The following is a 20,901-nucleotide window of genomic DNA, read 5'->3' as shown; positions in this document are numbered from 1 at the left end:
TTACAATTTAATGATACTTCAAGTTAATGTGCAGGAAATAATTTATCTGGGAAAGTAGTTGAAAGATTTTTCAAAACCAAACTCTTTCCCCCACAAGATTCCTGTCTGCAGAGACAACCCCAGTCAGAAATATAAAGAATTCACATTGAAAGGGATCACGTGTGAACGACGGCATGATGGAAAGAGAACAAGAAAACAAAGCCTCCAAAATGTTAATTATATCTCAAAGGGAGAGTAAAGTCAATAAATGTTATTTCTAAAAAAATGTAGTATCCAGCAGCAAAGATATCTGATATAAAATAAATGAGCGAAAATACTGTGTTATAAGAATGGTAATTTCTGAGTAGTTTGCTACTGTTATGGGAATGGATTCCTTTTATTTATTGTCATCACCACGGCAGTCTTTATCTATGTCTTTGCCAATAATGTGCATTAGGACAGTCTCCCCCGGTTAGATCCTGTGCTAAGGACAGGCAGCCCCAGCAAACTGCAGCGACGTGACAGTGCACGACTCGAAAGGCAAAAATCATAAAGATTTTAATGGTGACCTCCAGTACTCTTAAAACCGGCGGTAATGAACTCAGAATCTATAGGGGTAGAGATTACTTTGGACAGAGTAAAAGGGAAGGGGAGAGGTTAGTCTGAAATGTCAGAAATATTAGCTGCAGAGAAATATAGTAAGTGAATCAATGAGAATAGAGCTACTGGGTAAAAGGATTAAATGGCTAATAAAAGGGATACACTACTGACCTCCAACATAGGAAGGAGTTGATAATGAGATAAGTAAAGCTTATGAAGATAATAAGGGTGTAATTATGGTCGAGTTCAAACTGGTAAGTGTATATTAGGAAACCCCCGAGATATATATAGATATAAAATTTTGGATAGCCAGTAGTAAATGATTACCTTTTAGTCCAAAGTGCAAAAGGCTCAAACGATACAAAAAAATATGACTGGATTTGAGTTTAACCTATAACCCAACAGTGGGACTACATAAAACATTTCACACTTCTTTTTTAAGAAGCACAGAAGGCGGCACAGAGATTACGCAGCAATTTATCCACCACAATTTCTGTCACTACCTGGCCGCACTGAGATGGGAACCATAAAGGTACAGAGGTGTAACGGGCGACTGCCTGTGCCTGAGGAACTCGACTCCAGAGAGCCGAGCATGGTAAGGAAAGGAAAGGGCGAGTTTCTTACCCAGTTCTTGTCTCAGGACCTGTGAGCTAACTCTCATAGCTGTAACAGGGCAACAGGATATACAGGGCTGAACGCTATAAAAATCACCCCCTACCTTCCTACAAGCAACTTCTCTGCATCCCCACAACCTTATGTTTTGTTTCGCAATTTTCTAGTTTAATTTTTTTAAATCTGAAGCAAGGGATACCGTCCACTGCTGAAGATGCCAAATCAGGCAGATTAGCCAACGGCGCGTGACAAATCCCGTGTTTATTGGAAAAGCCCAGGTAAGCGTCAAGGGTCACATTTTTAGAGGGACTTCATCTCAGGCTCCCACATCAATCCTGCAATCAACCGATGCTGCAAATAGTAGGATTTGATTTCTTATCGTCTAATTTGTGGGTGCAAACAACAACGTTATACCGAGCAGCTCTCAGCGCTTACAGTTCCCATTGACTTCATTTATACTTGCTATTTGTGCTTACAAATCAGGGAGATGCTTGATCTTTAAGTTCTATAATTTCCTCCTGCAATTGGTTGTACTCACAAAATTGCACCTGCAGTTGATTGCTGGAGCAGATTTAAGGGCTGGTTCTGAAGATGCAGTCTATGTTTTCAGAAAAGCCAACTTTCAAGGGATGTTGGAAGAAGAAGGAAAAAAGAAACAGCCCACATAAAAATGGGAGTCATGTTTTAGCAAAAACGACAGGTACATGATTGCATAAAATGGAAGTGACAGACAACACAAGGTCTTAATAGATACAGCATACACTTCCACCCCAAAAGTACAAACAGACATAGCCCAGAGAAATGCTTTTCTGAAGAGCTGTCAGTCAGAAAGCGTCAATAAAAAAAAAAAGTAAGAGAAATAAATGCAGATGTCAAATATTAACATCTAAACTCTATTTGTCATGGCCAGCGCATAAAAACCTGTGTATTGCATTGCACACGTGCCAGTATGCATGCAAGTGAGGAACTTGTACGGGTAAATGACTATTTAATTGCATAAACTGTAATTGTGTCATTTACATGCAGTCTCCAACATTCCATGACCAAATTAGGCGCATGACTGAGCACATGATTCTGCCTTTATACTGCTAAAAGAACTTCCATCCTTCCATTGTTTGGTGCGGCTATAAAACACTGGGACAGGCAGAACGAAAAGGTTAAGCAAGATTTTTTTCCAAAGGACTTCTTAGGTCACAAAAAAATACAGGAAAAAGTAGGAGAGAGTTGGTGGTGAAATGACTTAATAAATGTAATGTCATTTATTAATACAAGTGTGTGTTGTGAAAGGGACAGGTGGAAGCTTACTGGGAACACAGGGCAGTGAATTATTTAAAAGAAGTGTATTTTTGGACCATGAAAACCACAGCTGAAAAAGCTATTAGGCCACTTTGTCCATACTCTGCCTCTAACCCAACAAAAACTCTTAGTGCTGAGCCAGTTCATTAATTTTTAATGCTTTCTTCACTGTTCTTAAATGCTCCAAATGATGGAGCTTTTCCCACTTTGAGAGATGATTCTGCTCTCCAGAAATAAAAAATAAACTTATAAATTGCCCACAGAAGGAACTTAAACGAACCAAACCTCTTCTCCTGCCAGCATCCCACGGCTGCTCTTCTATTCCTTTTGAAATGTCACACTGCAGAGATGCCTTCAAAGGGGCACAGCGGGGAACTACAACAAACTGTAAGAAAACCTTATACTCAAGAACAATCCTTCAGCTTATCTTCCACGTAACTTATTTTTCCAGCTAGTGGCAAGACAAGAAATGAAAGCTTAAAGGGAAAGAAACTTTGGGGAAGGCGAACTCCAACTTAGTATGAAGAAAGAAGCGACGCACAGACCAGCGTTAATCCTCTCAAACCTTGATATCAGATGCGCCCTGTTTTCAACTCCAAAACATCTTTGTGCGCCAGATCTGCAGACTCCAGTTTGGATCTGTAGCTCACATTGCTTTCTTCTCTCATTTGCTCTCTTTTTAACACTTACTCACAAACAGTAAAGGAATTTTAAGTCAAACTGGGCTCCTAAATCACCAATTCACCAATTTTAGCGGACTCCTACAAATGTAACTCATTCGAGCTCCTGCGTGCAAAAAAAGAGAGTGAATGTGCACCTAAAGGTAAGGTCCAACACTTACCCTGTGCTCACGCCTGGTTTCCATCACTGATCGTGCAATAAGAAGGGAAAATATGTTTTGTTGTGGCACGGATGGACAGAGCCCAGAGCGCAAGGAGAGGCTGACCTTTTGCCAAGAAGAGTTTGACTTTTCAGAGCAAGACTGTGCCTTAAATAAGAATATAAATGAGAAAAAAAATTTTCACCATGCAATGGCCTTTTGGCTCAGTAATCAAGAATGGGCTGAACTTCTATAGCCTATGCCACATGGGAAACAGGAGAAGCTGACCCAGTGGTCCATTTGGTTTTAGAAATCTGATGAACTGCTTTCCCCAGATTTTGTACTCGAGCACAAGGCACTGTCTTGTTTCCCCACTGAGGTTCTCTCTCATGGGGAACTCGTTGCCTCCCCGTTCAGATGTGCGTGGGACAAATTTTGCAAGCTGGGCCCCAAATAGATTTGGTTAGGAAACCGAGTATTCTTTTGAAAACAAACAAACAAAATCATGAAAAGAGACTAAACAAACATCAAAATTATCCCAGAACATTTTTATGTTTGTGGTTTTGAGAAATGAATAATTAAAAGTAGCTGGAAGAACTCAAATGAAAACTGTGGTTTTATTTTATTTGTTAAATTGGCTCCAATGCTGAGGTAGCTCATCAAATAACGCCAGGGAGAGAAGCAAAGCCAAGGCTTTTCTGGGCCTTCACGCCATTTACACAGCTTAGCCTGCTTATTTCAAGAGGGAAGCAAGTCAGCAAGCAAAGCTCTTGACCCTGTAAGTCCCCAGCCCCGAGGTTGAGAGTAAGACAGGTTCTTAATCACCTGGTTACAAGCAGCTGGGTTCAAAGCCTGAACTTAAACAGTCAGGCTGAGCAGCTCTTTATTTTACTGTATCAATTAAAAAAACCCCAAACAACAAAACAGGGATGTGGATTAAAAGACTTAAAAATGCTGTTCTTTGCATCTCTTTACAGGCACAAAAGGAGAAACAAGTTAGTCTTTACTTGTCTCCATATTTTGCCTTGCACTTTTGAACACCGCACCGTAAACCCCCAGGGCTGAATTTTCTTTGCTCTGCATGATGGATCATCAGACATACCATTCCCATTATTGTTAATGGCAGTTGTGTGTCAAATTACTACACGTGGCATTTAGATGCTAGTCCTCTGAGCTACCTACTTTCCTCTTGCAGTACAAGCACATAGAAAAATAGACCGGGATATTGCTCCTTTTGGAAGTTGTTAGCTGTGAAAGTTTGTGAAATAAAAAATTTGCTGAAAGCTGTCATTACCTTAATACCAAAAAACTACACACGATTTTCACTTTTTACTGCAGAGCTATCAGTACTTTATACTGTGAGGGAGTCCAGAAAATGCCAGGAGACAAAATTTAAAGTTGATCCATAGGCCACCATCAATGATAATTCCGGGGAACTCTGCTAGAGGTTAACACCAGTATACGAGACTTAAAATGCTATTGAGAAAGACTTTGGATTATTTTTTTTATTTTATTCCAGTAATATCTTCCAAAGAAACAGCCTGGCCTTGAAACTGCTGATTAAATGAAACAGCAAGAGTCACAGAAAGGGCAATCACTGTTAGAGGCATACACGTTACCGTGTCCTTTGACAGGGGGGAATCAAAGCCGCTTATTTGCGTAGCATGAACAGCACAGGAGGGGAGCTCCTCTCCTCCAGCATCCCACAGCAGCGGAGCATCCTGCGGCGGGACGTGGCAGGACCAGTCCCACTGCCGCCGTGAGCGCGCCCCAGGTGCGAGGCATGGGCAGCAGGTGAGGTTTGTTTTCAGGTTTTTTATCAGGTTTTTTGATTACATGCTTTTCTCTCTTTTGAGAGGAGTAAAGAAAATTGCTGTTAAACCCTCGAGGTCTCTTTTCCTCCCTCCTTCCTCTACGCTGTACAGTGTTTTCACGCTCCGCCCATGCAATTTCAGTCAACTTACTGACCTGCAAAGGGAAATTTAAACAAATGTACAGCTGCTTATAGCTACACTCTGTGTTTTGTTTAAAGCATAAGTAGGCATCTGTAAGGGGAATAGACAGATTACTGCTCTAAGCTATGAAATATTCATAAAAACACCAGTGTGATGCCTCACCTTTGCTCCTTCAAATAGACGATGCTTTGACTGCCTCCCCAGAGCCAAGTTCCAGTGTCAGAGAGGATAGTAAGTAGCTTATTGCGCCGTTAATACATGATTATGTCATCTGTCTTAGCTCTCTCCCATTAAAGAGACTGAAACCTACACATATGAAAATCCCTAACTTGAAACGAAGCTGGGGGATTTCTTTCCCCCTTTGTAAAGTAGCTCAGTTGTAAGATGAGCTGAAAGGAGATTCAAAGGGAAAAAGTTCTGCAGGTCTTTTGCAGGAATCCTACTTAAAAGGCTTCAGAACAGGAATTCTTCAGCACAGAATTTATCTTCACGCAGAAGGACCCACTGCCACAGTGCTCTCCTCGGGGTCTGCAGAAAGACAGTGGTTTAGGCAATATTTGTTTCTAAGCTCATTGCTTCCTTCACTGGTGCTTCACTGAAAATTGTACCTCAATAAGCCTGGAAACCTACCCTGCTGCAGCCCCAAAACCACAAAACGTATGGCCTCTTCCCTCTTGAAATGGAAGAAATGGATAATTTTCTTCCACAACACACTAATGAAACCTTTGCAGAATCTGTCTGCTGTTCCCAAGTCAACTCCTGTTGCTACCAAGCCAAATTCCTGTTTGCGAGGATTACAGCAGATGCAAATCCCCTCCCACCTGGTTGCACAGCTAGAAATTACAGGTAGTAAGAATCCAGGCCAAACTCCAGCCAGTGTTTGAGATCCATACCTTGTCAAACACAAAGGTCTTGAAAGATCTCCAAGCAGCAATAAATAGTGAGATACAGAGTCACCAGAGGCTGTAGATCACACCGGCTTCTCAAGAGGATGGTTGAACCCATTGTTCCCAGTCCAAAAGTCCTTGTGAGTTTACAGTCCTCCATTAAAGTCTAAATCTCTTCTTTTGAAGAAATACTTCATGATGGATAGCGTAAGTTAGTTTAAAGTAACTTTTTGTCAGCCAGAATTCATGTTATAGATAAATTTAAGCAATGTCTTTTTAAGTGCCTCTATGAATTAACATTTTCATAGTTCTCTCCTGGAACCTGGGCGAAATAATGGTCTACTAGTGATTATTTTCCTACTTTTCATTGTCCCGAGTGGACTTTTTTATTATTATTATTAAGATCCAGGGTAGAAGACATCTGATTTATCTAGCTGACACGTTAATGGCCACTAACCTGAGACCATTTTTCATTCTTATTTTACAAAATAGATGTTCTGAAACCTGTCAACTCTTGTTTTACGAACAGACCAAAAAATCCTTCTAGAAGCTTTTTTCAGATTTAAGGAACTGTGGATCTGAGGAAGAAAAGAGCAGAGAGACTTCTGTTTCAAAATTTTGGCCTAAAAATGGCTCTCGCATGAAACCATCAAGTTTCTGGCTCTCGGGTGCTTCACACAGATTTTCTTGGGTCATATTTTTCATAAGAATAGCCAACATCAAACATTAGCAAAACAGTACTCAAATTATTGGCCACTGTTAATCTCCTCTATTTCAGATGAGTCACTTTTGACTTTTATTAGGAGGTGGGAAAAACCTCTTTCGTCTAATTCCCAGCATCTTCATTCATGCATGGCAACTTGTCTCCATTCTCCGCCTCTGCAGTATGTGTGAAACAAGATGCCTCAAAGTCTAACTCTAGAATTTAAGTACCGAGCTGAAAAAATTGCTGAAGTTTCTCCTATGTTTTTGTAGCACAGGCTAGAATTATTAACAGTCATAAAACACAGGGCCCTTTGCCCACAGCTGCTCTGCAGGTGGAGATACAGTGAACTTTACAAGAAATTGGCTTCCAAATATTCTACTTGAAGTGCTAGAGAAGAATAAGGGGTCTAAATCCATCAAGGACATACATAACTTAAGCCTTGTGCTTGCCAGCAGGCTTCAATTGGACAAGTTAGGATGATAGATTTAATTGTATGCCTGGGATGTTATAGAATCAAGGCCTAGACTCCAGTGGTTGATAGATGATCTAAATTGCACAAGTTCATGGAACTGGCCAAATAGCGCTTCCCAAATGCAGCCTGACTTCTGCCTTGTAAGATGATAATGGCAGTGTCAGTTAGCATTCATGTGTCTGCAAAAGGGAATTGGAAAGGAAAAGGAACGCAGGGCTGAGCAGAAAAGAAAATTCACTGTATTGCGAAGAGCCTGAGGATACATTTCCCTACCAGGCCTGGCTGCCTCGACATTTCTGACTGCCCAGGTCAAGCTGAGACATCTGCCTGGGCCAGTCCTTGCAGTTTCCAGGAAGAAAGGGCAGCGCTTAAGGACAGACCAGAGGTGCTCTGGAAGTTTAAGGATGTAGATCAGTTCCATTAAGTGCTCACTAAAGCTGGCTAAGGATTTTTGATGGAGCATCTTTGTGTTCAGAAACATTAGTATGCCAGAAAAGAAAACACCTTTCACAGCAAATTCATCAAAATATTTGTTGGGGAAGGTTTCTAACCTCCAAGATGAAGCATCTTGAAAGAAAGAGGTAAACAGCTAATTGGACTGCTCACCTGCAAAGCAGGAAACGCACGCTCCTATGATCTTGGAAACAGAACGTTGTTCTCCCACATCCTAGAGGCATTTCCCTGCCACCGCCCTGGAGCAGAGCTTCTCCAGGCTCTCTGTTGGGACTGCTCCATGTGGGGAGGCAGCTGGGTGAGCACACGGTAGCTCAGCCCAAGCCTGGCTTCAATTCTGACCTCCCACATCCTGGATGAGTGCCTGTCATGGCAGAAATGCTCCTTCTACAGTCACATTCTTTCAGCTCTTCTTTTGGGGAAAAACTCAGGCATATGCTACAGTAGTTCACTAATGAATTAATCCATAAACCAGAGTTTTTCTCACCTTGTCCACTGTACATATGGCTGTTACCTGAACACCTGCCCTTGAACTGACGTTCAACAGCTCCCTGAGAGGCCATTTTTCCTCTGCAGAGGACTGCCCTCTGTGTTCAAATCATGATCTTCTCAGAGGGGTTTCCTCTTCCTGCCTGTACTGGTATCACCCGGCTCCAGATGCACTACAGCCTCACCAGTTACTGCTGGATCTACTGTAGTCCAACCTACAGACGCGCTCAAGCCATTTGTTTGGCAAGCAGTTATTTCAAAAGCTTCTCTTTTATTGCAGAGAAGGTAAACCAAAACATGGTAAAAAATATCCCATCCTCATTTTTGCTTTCAAATAGTTTTGTTTGGAGGAAGAGGGACAAGCTAAAACACTGGCTTCGTTGTGCAGCTGAAAAATAAGCAAGCCAAAATTCCTTTTTTGGTGTGTTTCATTGACTTCAGTGAAACCACATATTGGAAATGAATCTGGCTTCACTTTCTCTCTCTCTCACACGTGGTCCTACTTAGAAAATTCGCTCAAGTTCTGGAAAACCTCTGCAGTTTTGATAAACCCCCAATTGTTCTCCTGAGGGAAGTTTCTGCTAAACGACATATCTTTATTCACCTCAGTTAGAGTTTCTAAGAATAGGATTAATTAGTTTTAGACATCCCACTACCAAAAAGGTTAAGTTCTTCTTCATTAGAAACGACCTCATCTTGTCTCCAATCTCACACTGCTATCAACTGTAACGACACACCAGAGAGGCATCAGTCGTACTATGACTGAAAAGGCTGTTGGATGAGTTGTTTATAACCAAAGCTTTAATTCATTAAATAACGGAGAAAACAACTTTTTAATGCAAGTTGTGTTACTGCTTTGCAGACTGAGTGCTTGTCTCATTGCTGCTGTCACATTTGGGGCTAATTTAATGAATAATTAAATAATTTAGCTTTTAACTAAATTAATCATTTAGTTAATTCATTAATAATAATCCATTGCACTTCTATGGTGCCTTCCAGGCTAAGATATCAAAGTGTTTCGTGAGCATTGTGGGGAAGTTCACCCTTCTTCCTCCCGCATATAGCCTGAGTAAATGGGTTTTATATGATAAACTCCATTAGTCAGCTTCAAAGAGAGAAGGAATCCAGCTCCGATTACATGGGTGGGGGCAAGGAATGGCTCAAACAACCACTCTGCCATTTTCAGCAGATGCAGACTTTCCTCTCCCAAACCCTCTTCCCTTGCTAAAACAGCACACATGTTGGGAGGCAGGATGGTATAACAGTGCGATGCAGGTTTGGTTCCTTGCTCTGCTGAAGACTTTTTGGGCGATCCAGTCCCCACATGCCTCAGCCCTCCACCAACGCAACGAGGTGGGTGCAAACAGCTCCTCATTTCAAGAAAAACCCACACTTAAGGCTGTGAGACTTTTGCACACCATGGTAAGGCAACCAAGCTGCAAATTTGCAAGGGCCAGCTCAAAGCAATTAAGCATCATCCCCACGAACCCAGCGTTCTGCATGTCATCTCCCTGCACCAGGGAAAAGTGAGGCAGAGGGCTGCTAAACTCAGACAGCAGGCTGGTGGCAGAAGTTGGCCCAAAGCCAGCACTTCTAGTCCTGTGTGTGCCCAGCCGATCCACGCTCAACTCACAGCTGAGCCAGGTATCGACACTTCCTTATTTCAAGCCAAGCTCTACCTGGGGACCGTTAAATTTTCAAGCCATTAGTAATAATTTCTTCATCAATACTCCATTGTTCCTCTTATTTTTCTCTCCTTGCTACCTGAATAGCCTGTGAAGGTGGTTTCCATACATTTAATATCATCTTTCCATTTACGGTAATTCTACCGTCTCAATTCGGTTCAACGAGGTGCTATTTTTAAGACAGAATGGAAATTAATTTTTTCGTACATATTGAAAGAGGCTGATTACGTAGAACGTTGTGGCCTGTTGTGCGGGAGCACAATCACGAATCACTTTACGCTCATTTTTATTTATTTTTTAGGCTTAAGCGATGCCAAAGTTGTTAATGACATTCCATAGTGACTATCTATCTAAAGGAAAAAGAAATTTCAGTATTCAGGGAGAGTAAACTGACAAGAAGCCAAATGGATTTAACCGTGCAATTCTGAAGGAGGGAGAAACAGAACCGCTTAAAAGAGCTATTATGTTCTTAAGTGAAGACGTGGTGATGCAGTGTTTAACGAGGGAAGAGTGGAGGCTGAGCTGATATGAAAAGGGGGAGGTAACGTGATGCCCCAGAAAGCCTTGTGAGAGTTACGCAGAATAAGAAGCCTGTTCCCACTTTCCCGAGCAATATGATGGTCACGTACTCAATTCAAGGTCTCTAAGGGGACAGTGCCACAGAGCAAACGCGATGAAGCATTTTTGACACGTCCTTGGGAAGAGGGCAAAGGGGGAGAGCCCCTCTGAGAAGTGGGCAGTGGCAGTACTTTTCAACAGCCGTAGCACTTACGAGGATAGGAGTAGCGCAAACGCTTCTGACGCTGCAAAAATCTAACTTTGAGAGCGTTCAAAACGCCCCGAGGATTTCAGTGATTGAAATTTTCTTATGCATACTAAAAATATTCATCTGGGGATGCTCGAGGGTGGATGGATGTGTTGTGCAAAGAACTGGAGAAACAAGAAAAATACCCCCGAGTGTCCCGAGCATCAGCCTGATTAAGGAGGAAACAGCTCAGAGGTAGATAATGCTGACCTGGTGTGAACCGTTACGTACTGCTCCAGGACTGGTAAAAGCTGTGTGCTAAACACACACTGGAAACAGGCGCCTTTTGCCTCACATCGCACGAGCCTCATGTTCAACTCCAGATCCACATGGGAAACCACTTCTAGCCAATTTTATCAAGGAAACCTCACAGGAAGGGCAGGAACGGTACAAATCTTCGAGGATCTTGCAAAAGATCCTCATTTAGCTGCTCAATTAATCAGGCACTGATCCTGATTGCAAGGGAAGCGCAGGAGGACTTGGGCGATCTACAACTCCTAGCTAAGGAAATATTGACAAGAATATTGGCTTTTTTCTTTAAAGGCAAGCATCTACTTAATGCAAGGCTACTGTTACCCTGAAATTTAAGCATTTGCTTAAGTGCTTTGCCGGACAGAAATGTCATTATCCTCAGGCTTAAAGCTGAGCAAACGCTGAAGTGCTTTTGCTGAACAGAAGCAGGGCTTACAGAAAACTTAAACTGTAGCAAGCATCCAGGCTACTTATACAAGAGCCACAACATATCGGCCCAGGTGTTTCCTTAAGCTAAAACTGTCAGTCATAAGAGCTCTATATAAATTGCTAGATTTTAGAAAAGGATGATTATGCAGGAGCACTCACTGCAGACTGGGTCCCTGTAACCTGTGAGCAAATCCATTGCTGGTATAAGTTTCCACAGGCCAAGGTGGCCAGCGGTCCTGTGACAACGTGTAGCAGATGAAGATCTATTTCCTAGACATTCATTTAGGATGCTCACCATCCTGTTGCGTTTTTGCTGGCTGTTGCAAATACAGATATTTGCTAATTTGACAGCTAACGCCATTCACCTGGCCACAGTCAGTGGATTGCGCCTTCCCTGATAACAATCACAGGAGAATCAGAAGCACAGTGAAAAGAAAAGGAAGTTAAAAAACCCCACTTTTTGAAGACATGCCACTGTACTGTCTTGCCCAAAAGATGAGTTTGTCCCTAATTAGGCCAAGGGAAAGAAAAGGCTTCTACAGCATATTAGCATGCTTTTATCACTGCGCTCAGAGTAACAAATAATTAACAAAGCAAATCTCATGGAAGCCTGGCTGGTCCTCTGAAACATCCCTTGTTAGTTGTCTCCAACAACTGCCACGAGGGCCTGTCAAATTTTTGCTAATGTGCGTATTAATGGATTTTTAGTAGCACCATTTGCTACTTCAAAGCTCATGTATGTTGTCCATTTAACCTTGAAAAGCCCACTGGCTAAAAGTATTTAGGAATATGAGGTGCTTTTCTGCCTAATTTGTTCTGTAAGTATCAAATGGAAGATGCGTCATTTGGAAATGCAATTTAGCATGACAGCTAGTGTGACGGTCCAGCACAGGACTTTTCTAACAATTGTTTACTTGTCAGCCGTCATATTTATTGACCATCCAATTCAGAAATTAAAGAGAAAGTAAATGCCATTCTTCATTTTGAAATATTTTAAGGTTTTCTATTACTGCAATAACTTTTGAAACTCCAAGTTTAAAAGCTAAGTGAATGCACAAGCTCGTTTAGCTGCTCAATAAATTTTACACCAACATTGTTTGAAAAAAAAAAAAAAGAAATCTTTAGTCATGGAAGCCAAATCAAAATATAAAGTGAGGCTTTTATTTGCACAATTTACACTTTAATGTACATCACTTATTAAATTATTAATCAACTAGTGTTTGTTAAGCTCTTTGAAGATTAAAACCACTCAGAGTGTTAAATACTATTCTTCTCACCATCGTGTATTCTAATTTTCAGTGTTTTAGCACACAAAATGTGTTTCGCTCAGATCTAGAGGATGCTTAAAATTAGCTTGTTTATACATTTTGAGGATGCAGTTAATTTACGTAGGTTAATGATTCCTGTGGCATATTGAGGATGCTACTCGGCGAATAAATAAGTTTGCAAGCTGACTCACATCAAGTAAATTGAGACTTCAGGATTCTGTCAATTCTCAGTGACAGTAAAAGTCTCAGATGAAATCCTGCTCCTGGGGAGAAAATACAGCAAACATCCCTTGGTTGCACGAGCACCAGAATTCCAGCCCTTTTCAGGTTGGACATATGTGCGTTTCTCAGCGGAACCAGCATTGCCAAAGTGGTAAAAAGATACTTATAAGGACAACTAATTGCTTCAATTCCCTTTGATGGAGAAGAATCAATGCTTAAGTAGGTTTACTGGGATCAACACAGACATTTCCATTTGCTCGCGCACAAAGGTGAAATAACACACTCAAATTTAGAACATGTAAATAAACATCCTTAAATTAGAGTTCGGTAAAAATGTGACCTTTCTGGGTCAGGAAGGACAAGCAGGCACTCAGCTGCTGAAAGCAGGGTAGCAGCTGCCCTTTGCCCAGGGTAGGTCGTAGCCTGCTGCACTGGGAGCTTTCTTTGGAGATGCGGATTGGAACTTCTCCAAGGCTGAGGAAGACACAAAAGTGGGTTTTTCCTTTCCTTCCTAGTACTCGGATATTTAGATTACTACTAGCTGGGGTAAATCCATTACATTGGTTGCATTTGTAAGTTTGTAAATTTGGAACTACGCTTATACTAAATAAATAATACATTTTCTGCATCAAGAAAGCTTTGGTTTTACTACAGCAGCCCCTCTCTCCCCAGTTCAGATGCCAATGGATATTAGCGTGAGGAGAACTCTCTTTAATTAGACCATTATTTTGATAACTCAGATTTGCCGCAGAGTGCTTGATCTTTCATATATACCATGTTTCTCCTCGAGAACATCCCAGATAAATTACTGCCTTTTCTGACCCTACATTTCCGTACTTCCATAATATTTCCTTAAGCTTCAGCCATGCATAACATGCTGACAAACTTAATTAAAAGTACAATTCATTTCCACTATGCACTCTATGCAGCTTAAAATTAAATTTCATTTCTCCTTCACTTTTTTTGTAGCAACTGAAAACTCTGATTTTCTCACTTTTTTTTTCCTCTACCTTGGCTAACTCAAAGATAAACTTTTGTTAACATAACTGCATGTGCATCTGTGTTTCCATATCTTTAAATGGCATGTTCCTGGCAGCAGGGAAAACATTACCAGGTTGTACGAAGGATGTATATAGCGTTTAGAAAAGTTTTAACCAGTTTAAACAAAAAAAAAAAAAAGAATGGAGAAATAATCCTTTTAAAGCCATGTTTGGAAAAGACTGTGAATACAATTAACCTCTGAAATTCTATGCTTGTTGGCTTGCCTAGTTCAGCGCTTCCCAGGGACCATTTATCTCAACAGGAGAGCATAAATACTGTGTAGCACTGACTTTATCAGGGTAACTTTAACTGAACAGTGTCCCTAGAGTCACTTGAGGGTTAATCCTTTGCATCTCACGAAAGGTAATGGATTTTGATTAAAGAGAGTACATTGGCGGCTTGCAAGCCTACAGCAGACGCACACATCCCGGCTCTATATTTAATTTAAAACCAGCACCCTCAAAGAGGAACATAAGCCATTTATACCACCAGCAACTAATCCTAAAAATGTAACGCAACTGACCTCAGTGAAATGGAAATCACGCCCATGGCTTAGCTGTAATAATTATTTGCATGAGGTTTTAGTGGCAAGTACATTTAGAGAATAGTGCATGGATTCTTAATGAAAACGAGCCCAACTTTTGGGAGAAGAACACAGTGCGCTTTTTCCAGGTGTGTTTTGAGATAACCGCCCCTCCCCACCAGCCAGAAGTTTGCCTGGATGCCTGGCCCAAGCAGGCAGGCAGCCAACCCAGCTTTCCATGGGCAAAGCAGGTAGCGGAGCTACAACCATTTTGCTATCAACTTTGTCTACCACCTCGCCCTGGCCTCAGATCTAAGGCCAGTTCAAACTGTAACTAAATTAGTCTTTACTCACTTGCTGGCTGGTGGGAATGGGATTCTTCAGCTCCTCTGCCCAGTGACTGCTTACAGCACAGGAAAGAAATTCAGGTTATTCCCACGCGATACCCAGCTCCCAGCACAACTGGTGGTCACTCATAGCTACAGGAGATCAACCAAAGAAGGATGAGATAAATGTGTCAGGACAACCTTGCTGGAACATGCCTGGTTTTAGCAAGTTCGCACAGCGTTCCACGCCAGGGTACTCCTGGGGGAATTCCTGCATGTAAAAAGCTCAATTACGCGTGATATCAACTTGTATTGCACTGGCCTGAAAAACAAGAGTGGATTGTCTCCATGTAGACAGAGAGGATTTTCATCCACAGCTCATCTAGCCCTTTCTCTGAGCTTCCAAAGTTCAAACAAGTTATTGAAGGTTGTCCATTGATAATGGCTTGAGGAGGGGAAAAAGAAAAAAACCCCAAAAACCAAACTCAACCCCAGACTCCATCCAGAGCAAACGCCAACCACAAAAGAAGAAAATACAGCAGATGTGAAATATGTGGTCGGCAAGCAAAAGGCCACCCTTGTTTTAGATTTTTAATTATGAAAATTTTTCTCTTCTGACAAGTGAAATGAATTTAGTCACTCATGCATAGTGTGAAAGTTGAATTGTCTGAAAATTAAATCAAAATAAAAAATGAAAGCTACAAACGGGGCTTTCACTGCTACCAACAAGGGAGCCATCCTTTAGAGGTGACATTTCACAGCAGTCCCTGAGAAATGCGATTGTTCATAGCATTAAGTAAATTATGGTCCCTGAACAGTGTGGAAATAATTGAAAATGTTTGCTGTTTTTAAGTAAATGCTATAAATCCCTGAAGGCTCTTTGAGTCTTGAAGTAGAAGAGAATAAAATGTTTCAAGCAGAAAAGCATATGGGTAAAACGCCTGATGGTTTGGCTGACAATCGTAAAACTTCACCCTAAATATCAGCTGGTAGTAGTTCTCCCTTTTCTGCTAACAGGCTCACTTTTAGAAAGTTTGCCTTTTCTCCCTCCTCTCCAGCCAACACTCGCGCGTGTAATAGCAATACCTAATAGACGTGCCTTTCGCCAAAACAAAAATGTCAGTGCATAAGCCCAAATGTAACGCAAATAAAGGCCACGCACCGTGTAATGCCACTTGTGTCAAAGAGGCAGAAAATACGATCCCCCGATTGCTGCCCGGTGGCCTCCAATGCTTCTCCCCGTCACTCCAGGAGCGAGGGCTGCGTTAGGCTTCCTGATGCTTTGTTTGTAAAGAGCTTACACCTTTGGCAACGGGATTCTGCTGCAATCCTGAGGCAGCTTTTTCTGTTTGTACACAACCTGCCACATTTCATTGCTAATCAGTATCTCTGATGTTCCTCTTGAAATGCTTTTTCACCCTCATTATACTATATCTGCCATTTCTTCTTCTAACTCCCTGATTATTGTGAATAAAAAAAAAAGCTTTTATATTTTTGTTGAAAATATGCAAGATTGTTGCTTAGAGTACACTTGTCATTTTGTCTTATCACAACAGTGTAAGACTCCAGCCCCAACACAGATATATTTAATACATCCAGACTGCAACACATTCTTTCAGTAAGAAGTCTCTAACACATCCACCCAGCACTTCTCCTGACACAGCCCTGCGTTAGCCAAGCTGGCTAGTACACATCTACCACGCTCCGCAAGCGCGTCTTTAATGAACCATTCTTAGAAACCCCGGCTACTATTCCCTGGTGCCAAACGCAGGTGTGCTCCAGCAAACGTACTTCTTCCCCTCTGTACGTGCAACGCACTTTTGGACTTTTTCCAAGCAGCGGCAACAGAAGAAGGAGAATTGGCTCGCTTGGCTCAACACCAGCCATGACCCCACCTGCACGGAGCAGCTGCAAGACACGGCATTAGCTCCTGACAAGTGGATTACTCACAGCAAGAAGACAATTCTATTACTCAGAGGAAGGAACAAAATATGTCACCAAAAGGTTTAGGGACCACGCAGCACATGTATACACATTGTTTGGGCACCTATTTATGCATATACGAGCCTAGTGGGATTCACAGAAGCACCTGCAAAAGTTACTCACCTAATTTGTACCAGTCGTAAAAGTATTCAGAGCCTAATTGCTTAAGTGTTTTTGAAACTCCCGGTAGACATCAGAAGACCTTTGTAAATCTGCTCCCCTGTGCAACCAGATTTTTATGGACACAGCCTATAAACACCAAAGTACAAACGCCTATTGACGCAGCCACACAATTTTGATCAGTTTTTTAAGGACTATTTGCATTGTTAGATGCTTACGTGACCCTTGCCACATGTGGGTTCAAACGAGTGCAGTCACAAATTTATTACTAATCTGTATGTAAAACTTGGCTGTGTGTTGTACCATTGCGTGCACAGTTACGGTTTAAGCAGAACTTTGCCAGAATACAACTATCACTCCATCTTTCAACTACAAACACAGAGACTTTCACTAAGACAGTGTGGCTGCTCCCAGCATACTTATATTAGAGTTTTGATTTAAAAAGCAGTCTTTCCTCTTCACTGGTTACAGCTTTTTATCCCTTACGTGAACTAAATTCCTTTACAAACAACATACATCTTGTACGCAACTCACGGAAAAAAAAAAAGATTCTCTCCTATTTCATCGCAAAGATTTGTGTGGATAGCCTGACTCCATTAATTTCAACTGGATTGACTCTGCACCATCTGTTTTCTGTGCAGCTGCTTTATTGTGAGGAGAGAGGAAGACAAAAAAGCACCCTTCTAAGCTCTACCGATGACATCCAGAAATAAGACTATAATTGGTGGAAAACCTTCTGAAGTCTGCTGTAATCATAACAGTCAAAGGGATTAGAGTGGGATCTAAAAGAAGAGATGCAGATTAGGTTTTTTTCAAAAGGGTTTGAAACCTGCCTACCAGACCCTTTCCAGACCCTCATCCCTTCGAAATAAAATAAAATAAAATAAGCCCACCAGCGTGAGAAGCAATTAAACTCAAATTTGTACAGACTTGTGTTTCTGACTCTTTCGCAGCATACAGTAGGCAGGTAATAGTCCATCAGACAGCGATTACAGTGCACGTAACAGGGAGGCGATATACTAACATCTGCCCACTGCATACAGTCATTAGAAGGGCAAGTACACTAATTTTAGAAGAACACAATCCTGGTTTTGAGTAGTCTTAATCTCTGCTCTTATACCAATGATCTTAATGATATGCCTGCACAGAAGCAAACCAGACTTAGTTCAGCGCAACCGTCTCCAGAAGCGAACACAAACTCCCAGTTTCAAGAGGGTGAATCATTTCCAAACAGAAACTGGGAAAACAATCCCCCAAAGCAGGCAAGCAGTTGCACAACTGCAGCGCAAAAGATGTGTTCAACTCATTACATGTAATGCATCACTACCCAGCAACATACGCTTCGTTGCGTTACGTTGCATACGCCATTGCGTTAAATCCGTTCCACACTACTTCTGTTAAGCATACTGAGCGCTAATAATAATGGTGCCTATTTCAGGACTATCCTCAGCATCGCTCATCTCGTGATCTAAACCTCGCTTCATCTTAATACTGCCAGTAGCTTCAGTCACATTTGTAAATATGTTCTTGGTCCCAGAAACAATTTATTTGTGCTTGAACTTTTTGTGATAAGAGCACTGCCTTTGCAGGATTAACCGACGTTACCCACATATTTATGACTTGGGTAACTTGTTTTTCCCAGCTTTAATAAATAATGAAGCCCGGATGGTTTTGCAATTGGGTTCTCGCCCTCCCAGAGCTGCGACGTGAGCCGGAACAGAGCACCGATGCCAGTCGGAGGCAGAAGCTCATTCCTCTGCCAAAGTAATTCTCAGCAGAATGCAACAACCACATAATACAGACGGCTGCTATAAATACAGCAGCAGCCTGGTAAGGAGCGGTATGGGAAATGCGGGCTGCGGTTCAGCATCTCCCACCCTACTGAGTGCCTCTTTGGAGGCTGCCGTTGAGCACCCTCTGTTCCTGCCTACGTCAAACTCTGCCTAAAAGGCAAGCTGGGGCCCTTAAGTGAAACGAAGCTTGATGTAGAGACAACACCTTAATAATCCAGAGAGCAACAATTAACTAAGGATGCACCCCTCCCATACAGGACTTTCAGATGTGCTGCATGTGGTGAAGTTGAGGGTGGATTTTGCTGTTGTTAAAGAGTGATGATTACAATCTTTATCAAATACACGTTCTCAGGGAAGCAATCCTTTTCTTCCGAGCAGGACGGTCATTGTGACTTACATCAACAGATCGATAGAGAGGTGGGAAACATCCTCCAAGAACCATCGCGTTCACAAAGATGCTTTCCAAAGGTTTTTCAGTTTCACGCTTACATTTTCTGTGCTTATTGTCTACACAACTTTGTGGTCAATAAGCTTACACTGGTGATGGTCTAACAACCACCCTGCTCCCCCAAGACGGCCATCTGTATGGCACTGTTGGAGCTCTTTAAACAATCTTGTTTGAATTTCAGCTGCAGAGACTGTTGACAAAAAACTGAAACTCTTTTCTGAAACTTTGTCCCTGTGGCATACGAAGTCCTGTGTGACCCTGTCACACTCATTCAGCATAAAGCCTCCCTCCTCTCTGCAGACTTCAGCAGCAAACGATTAGCACAACAGAATACACCTCTGCTGACACAGCCCTGCTACCTCCTCTTTCAGACTTCCACAGTTTTCAGTGCATTTATCTCAACTTTCATGAGGAACAGTGAAGGAATGGTGAAGTCCTTCCGGCTGAACGGAGGCACACAGAGAATTACAGCAGATTGTAGCAGAGCAAAGAATTCAATCTGAGTCTCCTGAGCCTCTTCCCTCACACCGTACCCAGCAAATACCCACCACAGCTAAGCAGCGCAGCACCCGGACACAGCCCACCTGGGCATTAATGCAATCTGGACAGACTTAAGCTGATGCCTTGGGAGAAGGGAATTTTTACTTCCGCGTGTTCATTACACAGCCATTCTATTTTTAAGCCTAATCTACCTTTTTTGAAAGCAGCACGTGTTTGGGGGAATGGGACTTCAGCTCCGATTACTTAAAAATGATTATGCCATAGATATTTACATGTTGCACATGGCAGAGTAATACTGTATTTACCTCAAACATTAAAAACCCAAAGTGTTTCAGATACTTAAATATGTGCCTTAAAGCAAACACTGTAAACACCTTGTAAAAGCAAAATTCCCAGGCGTTGGCAAATAAACAAGCTGCAGGGAGAAAACAAAGAAAACACAAAAAAGAATCATCACAAGATAACAGCAAATGAATAAAACACAGCCGAAATTGCACAGTAGAAATTCTGGGGCCTCTTTTCATGGGTCATGTCTTCCTAGTCTGCTTACCACAGCGGACCATGTACCTGTTCTTAATTACACCACTGTAAATACAGAGAAACTCTATCAAAAGCCTGAGCTCACAAAACCACATCTGAGAGCCGGCATAACTGCTCTTCCCCTCTATCTCCTCCTTTTTCTAGTTACACATAGCATGGATATTGAGAGTTCAGGTTCAAGCTTTCAAAACCTTTGGGACTGCATTACTCCAGAGGAATATAAAATTAAAGCATCAGCAAGAGGAATACAAGAGCTATGTGTGTTTATTACAGAAAATGGACCAAAGCATAGTCACCACCATCAAGAAAGGAGAAAAGCCAGACCCTTGTGCCACTCCCCATCCCAGCACCCCTGCGTAGCTATCGTTACCTGAGACAGGGAACTGCAAATCTTGCTCCGACGTGAGGATGTGACTATTTGGAGAGCTGAAGGGTGCATATCCTGCCTTGGGCAGAGTAAAGAAAACTATTTCCTACTGAGAGCAGCAATATGTGCTGGGGTGGGGGAAGCTGCAGGTGTGGGAGGTGGGAGGTGGTCAGAGCAAACGAGGGGCTGAGGCGCAGCTGGGGACACCACTGAGAGCAGCCACACAGGCTGCAGCAATCACACACCTGCAGAGCCTTTTCCTAAGTGTAAGGTCTGATCCAGCCCCAATGGCACCGAGATTGGCCGCAGTGAGAGTAACCCGGAGGAGA

General features: G+C 42.1%; 1 long non-coding RNA gene across 1 annotated transcript in view; it reads right to left on the bottom strand.

The window, feature by feature from the left end:
• The window catches only part of LOC141743138 (uncharacterized), a 61,182-nt gene extending 40,490 nt beyond the window's left edge, over positions 1–20,692 (bottom strand). Inside the window, exon 1 of the long non-coding RNA XR_012586960.1 lies at positions 20,576–20,692. This is a non-coding gene — a long non-coding RNA (uncharacterized LOC141743138). The remainder of the gene's footprint in view (positions 1–20,575) is intronic.
• Positions 20,693–20,901: the final 209 nt, after the last annotated feature.

This window comes from Larus michahellis, chromosome 4 (genome assembly GCF_964199755.1).
Source record: "Larus michahellis chromosome 4, bLarMic1.1, whole genome shotgun sequence".
NCBI lineage: Eukaryota > Metazoa > Chordata > Aves > Charadriiformes > Laridae > Larus > Larus michahellis.
Note: the sequence above shows the minus strand (reverse complement) of the source record. Positions and strands in the feature narration are given on the sequence as shown.